This window comes from Arachis duranensis, unplaced genomic scaffold (assembly GCF_000817695.3).
Source record: "Arachis duranensis cultivar V14167 unplaced genomic scaffold, aradu.V14167.gnm2.J7QH unplaced_Scaffold_84737, whole genome shotgun sequence".
NCBI classification, from domain to species: domain Eukaryota; kingdom Viridiplantae; phylum Streptophyta; class Magnoliopsida; order Fabales; family Fabaceae; genus Arachis; species Arachis duranensis.
Window position 1 is genome coordinate 6,988 of NW_026265152.1, and position 8,098 is coordinate 15,085.

Here is an 8,098-nt window from a genome sequence, read left to right on the forward strand (position 1 = left end):
TTAAATTAATTTATTCTTAATTTGTGAACAAGTGCAACAATAAAAGTCAACAGTCCGGGAGTAGCATTATTCAGTGAATAAAAAATAAAAAATTATTTTTAGAAAAATTTAAAATTTTAAAAAGCTAAATTTTTTATTTTTAAATTTTTAAATTATAAGATTAAGTTTTTTATTTAAATTAGAAAAATAAAATAAAGAACTGCAATATCTAGTAAACAACAGATTTGTAAATTTATTATCTTTTTACTTTTTAAACTAAAAATTAATTTTTTTCTAATAGTAAAAAAATAAAAAATTCCAAAAATATAATAAAAAATGAAAATTTTTAAAATTTTAAATTAATTTATTCTGATATTGCGATCAACTGCAGCAAAAAAGTCAACTGCTTCGGTGTAGCGTTATCCGGTGAATAAAAAAATAAAAAAATATTTTTAAAAAATTAATAGTTTAAAAAAATAAATTTTTTATTTTTAAATTTTTAAATTATATTATTAAAGGTTTTTTATTTAATTAAGAAAAATAAAATAAAGTCCAGCAATATCTAGTAAACAACAGATCTGTAAATTTATTATTTTTTTATTTTTAAACTAAAAAATATTTTTTTCTAATTGTAAAAAATTAAAAATTTCAAAAATATCCAAAAAAAATTAAATTTTTTTAATTTTGTCCGGTGATGCCATGGCATCTTAGCCTAGTTTTACTAGTCTTTTTCTTTGTTTTCATTTGGTTTTATGCACTTTCTTGAGTTACAAGTAAGCCATTTGGATAGAAATTCATATGTACTTGGATTCAATCAACCATGAGTGAATTGATGCATTTTCATGAGGTTTTGTGCTATAATTGCTTGTATGATAAGAAAAAGAAGAAGTCTCATGATTGTAGCATAGCTTTGATGCATTTGTTAATTGATGACAGGTGAACAAAAGGCTTGGAGGAAGGTTAAAGAATGGGCTTGGAAAAGAGGAATCCACGTTTGAGCTCACGTTTGCCTCAAACGTGAGTGGCAGCCGAAGGTCACCCTGGAGGATCGCGCACGTTTGCACCAGCGTTTGCCTCAAACGTGAGGTCAAACGCTGGTGCCTGAACACCAATCTTGAAGGCCAACGTTTGCGCCAACATTTGCCTCAAATGTGAGCTCAAACGCTGGCGCATGAAGACCATGGAGGAGGCTCAACGTTTGAGCCAACGTTTGCCTCAAACGTGAGGTCAAACGTTGGTCAAAAACTTACTTGGGAGGAGCCACGTTTGAGCTCACGTTTGACCTCAAACATGAACTCAAACATGGATGACAACAATCAGCAGTTCTGCATGAGGCTAGCACACGAGGACGTTTGAGACAACGTTTGCCTCAAACATTGACTCAAACGTAAATACCCCAAGGTCCAAGTTGCAAACGGATTTCTTCTCAGCACCAAGAGCAATCAACAGAGGCCATTGTCAACCCAATTCCATCAAGACTAAAGGCCCAATTCAAGTCTTAATGATCATTTGAAGAGAGTGTATAAATAGCTTAGGATTTAAGTTTTAGGAGAGCTTTTCTTTTATATTTTTTTTCTGAACTTTCAGTGGAGAGCTCAATTTTAATTTTCATTGTTGTTCTTGAGATTTAGAGTTTTCGGAGGGAAGTTGGGAAGGAGAATTGAGTTCTCTTCCTCTGGGTTTTCTTGTTTTCTTTTCTACATACTTTGCTTGAGTCTTGGGTGTTGAGAATTAAGGAAATTTTGTCTCAATCTCACCTTGAGATCTCTCTCTGTTTTCGTTTTACTGCACCATTTGAGAAATTGAGATTTGAATTTACTTTTTCTACTGTTTGATCTTTAATTCTCTTGCAATTGATTTCTGAATTAGATCAAGGAAGGTAGTGAGATCTAGACTTGGTTTTCTAGTCTCTTGACTCCTGAGATCTTGCATTTTCTTTCTGCTTATCTGCTAAGGCTTCTTCAAGCCAATTTGTTCTTCTACTTGAAATCAGTTTCAATTCAATTCACTTTCTACTTTCCTGCTTGATGCAATTTACTTTCCCTTGTTTAAATTCTGCAATCCCAGTTCCCTGATCCCTTTAAGATTCCAGCAATTTACATCTTTTGCACTCTAAGCTTCTATAATTTGCATCTTTTGCAATCTAAGTTTCTGTCATTTATTTTGCTTGTTCTTTAAGATTCAGCATTTTTACATTCTGTCCTCTTTAATTTACTATAATTCTTCTCTCTCCCTTTATAATTCATGCAATTTAGCTTCTGTCAATTACAAATCACTCAAATCAACTCTTGTTTGCTTGACTAAATCAACCACTGAACAAAAATTGCTCAATCCTTCAATCCCTGTGGGATCGACCTCACTCCCGTGAGTTATTATTACTTGATGCGACCCGGTGCACTTGCCGGTGAGTTTTGTGTTGGATCGTTTTCCAACCCATCAAGTTTTTGGCGCCGTTGCTGGGGATTGAAATAGATTGACAATGATTAAGTGAGGTGGTGATCTAGATTAAGCATTTTTTATTTTTAACTAACACACTAACTATTCGATACTTTGTCTCTACTAACTCTAACTGCACTCAAGTTACAGAGTGCTCTGTTTTAGTTTCTGGTTCTGTTTGTGTTTCTTATTTTGTGACAGGAGGAAGGAGCGATGAATCCACACCTTTTGATCCTAAAACATTTTGGAGGTTGAGGAAAGAGGCAAGAGATGGAAGGTGATAAGGAAAAAAAATAAACAAAAGAATAGATAAGGGGGTTTTTTCCTACTAGACCTCTAAGAAACCTGTTCTTAGCAACCTAGGTCACCGGAAGGGGCTCCCTACTAGACTTCAAAGAACCTGTCCTTGACAACCTAGATCAGAGGGATGAAAATTGAATCACTCAATTTTCTCCATGCAACAAGCGAAGCAAATCACTCACCTCACTTAATCACAAAAAAATGTGCATAAAGCACTAAAGAAATTTTATTCATCAGAAGTTATTCCAAATGGTCTCACCAGAGGTGTTTAAATAGGCTCCTAACAAACTAACTAAAAGATAAGATAACTAATTTAAATCAGATTTGATCTTATTGGATTAGATCATATTTGATTTAAATTTTAACATTCTAAAGATATGATAACTAATTTAAATCAGATTTGATCTTAATTGATTAGATCAGATTTGATTTAAATTTAAAATTTCTAAAAATACTACTAAGCAAATCGGAAGTAAATCAAATCTTCCAACAAACTCTAACAGCAAAACAAATTAAAATAAATTATTAAAAAATTCGAAAATAATAATAATTTATGCCTCCCACAGAATTTGAAAAGCATTATTGGGCTTCTTGCTGTCCTAATTTAGCCCAATGGGCCTTATGAGTTGTCGCCCTTTCAGCACTACTGTTTTTGAGACGGACTCTTGGTCTTCTTGATGTCCAAGACTAGCATGGTACAATTCTTCTAGTATTCAAATCCTTGAATATGACAAGATTACCATTCTGCCCCTTAACTCCAAAATGACGAAAATGCCCTCCTGAGCACGTATCATTCTCTTCCTCTTCAAAAAGATTTATCCTCGAATCTTGAATGAGATGCTCTTCATCCCTCCAAGGAATCCAAACCCAATCTCCGGGTTTAAATACCATTGTTTGATGGCTCTTCTCTATCCATTGAATTGTAGCTATGTCCCTTATGTGTGCAAGTTCAATCTTTCCAACCATGGTTTCACCATCTTGTCCAAAGTGTACAATTTGTCTTTCTTCCTTTTCATCCATATTAATGCCTCCATAATTGACCAGTGAATCTACAACGCCTGGAAAATTTGATATAAAAATACTAGGAATTTCGTGATTAGATGTATGAGAAACTAAGGACTCTGTGGATTTCAATGAGACTAATGCACTCTTGTCTAAGCTAGAACTTTCTAGATCTCTCTCACAAGTGTGTTTATTGAACTCAGTTTCTTTTTCTCTCATTGACTCCTCTCGCTCACTATTCTCATCTTTTCTCTCAAACCCATCGCTTTTAATCAAACATGGATTCTTTTCACTCAAACACTTAATCTCTTTCTCAGTTTCTTTTCTCTCATATTCTTCAAATTGCTCACATCCCAAGGATCCAGTTGAGAAAGTCTACATGTTTGAATCTTCCAAGAATACATCACCCTCTACAGCATACTCAACAAATTCTTCCATTTCTGGCTTTGAAGAAGAATGAAAGATAGGCGTAGAAGAAATCCTCTTGTGATGGCAATCTATCATTTGTTGCACCTGCTCCCAGGCAATAGCCAAGTTGACCAAATCGTCCATGGTCATGTAACGGTAACCTTGGACTTTATCTGCAAGTTCTTCGTGTAATCCAAACAAAAATCGGTCCTTAAGAATCTCTAGACTCCTTTTAATATTAGCCATGTCTATCAAATATAGAAACTCCTTGTGGTACTCCATCACTGATTGTGAGCCTTGTTGTAACGTAAAAAATTTGCCAAAATATGTATTGTGGTATGATGATGGCACAAACTGCCTCCTCATGATTTTCTTCATCTTCTCCCAGCTGCTAATTGTGCGCTTTCCGTACCGTCTTCTAGATCTTCCTAATTCAGTCCACCATATACGGGCAGCATTGAAAAAATTGGCTTGTACCAGGTGAACCTTCTTTTCCTCTGAAAGGATGCAATTTGCAAAAATCGATTCTACCTTCCTTTCCCATCTGAAATACGCTTCAGGATCATTCCTCCCTTTGAATGCAGGGATTTGAAACTGAGAACTCTTTTTCGTATATGAGCTTCCTTCATCATTACTATCATAATACTCAATAATTTTTTATTATTTTTTTATATTTTTTTTCAGATATTGACTTAAAGATAGGATAAATGCAAAAACAAAATTAAAAAAGGAATTTTTTTTCGTTTTTTTACTCTAACGTGAATTTACATAAATTAAAAAAAAACAAAGAGACTAAACAAGACCCATGGAATGTGTAGATAAATAAGAATTTACCTACTACCTGTAACTGATACCAGATGATAAGGAAAAAAACAAACAAAAGGATAGATAAGGGGTTTTTTCCTACTAGACCTCTAAGAAACCTGTTCTTAGCAACCTAGGTCACCGGAAGGGGCTCCCTACTAGACCTTCAAAGAACTTGTCCTTGACAACCTAGATCAGAGGGATGAAAATTGAATCACTAAATTTTCTCCATGCAACAAGCGAAGCAAATCACTCACCTCACTTAATCACAAAAAAATGTGCATAAAGCACTAAAGAAATTTTATTCATCAAAAGTTATTCCAAATGGTCTCACCAAAGGTGCTGTTTAAATAGGCTCCTAACAAACTAACTAAAAGATAAGATAACTAATTTAAATCAGATTTGATCTTATTGGATTAGATCAGATTTGGTTTAAATTTTAACATTCTAAAGATATGATAACTAATTTAAATCAGATTTGATCTTAATTGATTAGATCAGATTTGATTTAAATTTAAAATTCCTAAAAATACTACTAAGCAAATCGGAAGTAAATCAAATCTTCCAACAAACTCTAATAGCAAAAAAAATTAAAATAAATTATTAAAAAATTCGAAAATAATAATAATTTATGCCTCCCACAGAATTTGAAAAGCATTATTGGGCTTCTTGCTGTCCTAACTTAGCCTAATGGGCCTTATGAGTTGTCGCCCTTTCAGCACAACTATTTTTGAGACGGACTCTTGGTCTTCTTGATGTCCAAGACTGGCATGGTACAATTCTTCTAGTATTCAAATCCTTGAATATGACAAGATTACCATTCTGCCCCTTAACTCCAAAATAACGAAAATGCCCTCCTGAGCACGTATCATTCTCTCCCTCTTCAAAAAGATTCATCTTCGAATCTTGAATGAGATGCTCTTCGTCCCTCCAAGGAATCCAAACCCAATCTCCAGGTTTAAATACCATTGTTTGATGGCTCTTCTCTATCCCTTGAATTGTAGCTATGTCCCTCATGTGTGCAAGTTCAATCTTTCCAACCATGGTTTCACCATCTTGTCCAAAGTGTGCAATTTGTCTTTCTTCCTTTTCATCCATATTAATGCCTCCATAATTGACCAGTGAATCTACAACGCCTGGAAAATTTGATATAAAAACACTAGGAATTTTGTGATTAGATGTATGAGAAACTAAGGACTCTGTGGATTTCAATGAGACTAATGCACTCTTGTCTAAGCTAGAACTTTCTAGATCTCTCTTACAAGTGTGTTTATTGAATTCAGTTTCTTTTTCGCTCATTGACTCCTCTCGCTCACTATTCTCATCTTTTCTCTCAAACCCCTCGCTTTCAATCAAACATGGATTCTTTTCACTCAAACACTCAATCTCTTTCTCAATTTCTTTTCTCTCATATTCTTCAAATTGCTCACATCCCAAGGACCCAGTTGAGAAAGTCTACACGTTTGAATCTTCCAAGAATACATCACCCTCTACAGCATACTCAACAAATTCTTCCATTTCTGGCTTTGAAGAAGAATGAAAGATAGGCATAGAAGAAATCCTCTTGTGATGGCAATCTATCATTTGTTGCACCTGCTCCCAGGCAATGGCCAAGTTGACCAAATCATCCATGGTCATGTAACGGTAACCTTGGACTTTATCTGCATGTTCTTCGCGTAATCCAAACAAAAATCGGTCCTTAAGAATCTCTGGACTCCTTTTAATATTAGCCATGTCTATCAAATATAGAAACTCCTTGTGGTACTCCATCACTGATTGTGAGCCTTGTTGTAACATAAAAATTTTTTCAAAAATGTATTACGTAAAAAATTTGCCAAAATATGTATTGTGGTATGATGATGGCACAAACTGCCTCCTCATGATTTTCTTCATCTTCTCCCAGCTGCTAATTGTGCGCTTTCCGTACCGTCTTCTAGATCTTCCTAATTCAGTCCACCATATACGGGCATCATCGAAAAAATTAGTTTGTATAGCATTGGAAAAATTGGCTTGTACCAGTTGAACCTTCTTTTCCTCTGAAAGGATGCAATTTGCAAAAATTGATTCTACCTTCCTTTCCCATATGAAATATGCTTCAGGATCATTCCTCCCTTTGAATGCAAGGTGATGCACGAAATTGTGATCATCAATGGTGCCATCAACATGGTACGCTCAATTACAATTTCAACTCTTTATCACAACTTCGCACAACTAACCAGCAAGTGCACTGGGTCGTCCAAGTAATAAACCTTACGCGAGTAAGGGTCGATCCCACGGAGATTGTTGGTATGAAGCAAGCTATGGTCATCTTGTAAATCTCAGTCAGACGGATTCAAATGGTTATGGAGGATTGATAATTAAAAGATGAATAAAACATAAAATAAAGATAAAGATACTTATGTAATTCATTGGTGAGAATTTCAGATAAGCGTATGGAGATGCTTTGTCCCTTCCGTCTCTCTGCTTTCCTACTGTCTTCAACCAATCCTTCTTACTCCTTTCCATGGCAAGCTGTATGTTGGGCATCACTGTTGTCAATGGCTACAGTCCCATCCTCTCAGTGAAAATGTTCAACGCGCTCTGTCACAGCACGGCTATTCATCTGTCGATTCTCGATCATGTCGGAATAGAATCCAGTGATTCTTTTGTGTCTGTCACTAACGCCCCACAATCGTGAGTTTGAAGCTCGTCACAGTCATTCAATCCTTGAATCCTACTCAGAATACCACAGACAAGGTTTAGACCTTCCGGATTCTCAAGAATGCCACCATCAATTCTAGCTTATACCATGAAGATTCTGATTAAGGAATCCAAGAGATATCCACTCAATCTAAGGTAGAACGGAGGTGGTTGTCAGGCACACGTTCATAGGTGAGAATGATGATGAGTGTCACGGACCATCACATTCATCAAGTTGAGGAACAAGTGATATCTTAGAATAAGAATAAGCTGAATTGAATAGAAGAACAATAGTAATTGCATTAATACTCGAGGTACAACAGAGCTCCACACCTTAATCTATGGTATGTAGAAACTCCACCGTTGAAAATACATAAGAACAAAGTCTAGGCATGGCCGAATGGCCAGCCTCCATGATCTAAGAACTAGACATCCAAAGATGATCCTAAGATCTAAATTGATCAAAAGATGAAAATACAATAGCAAAAAG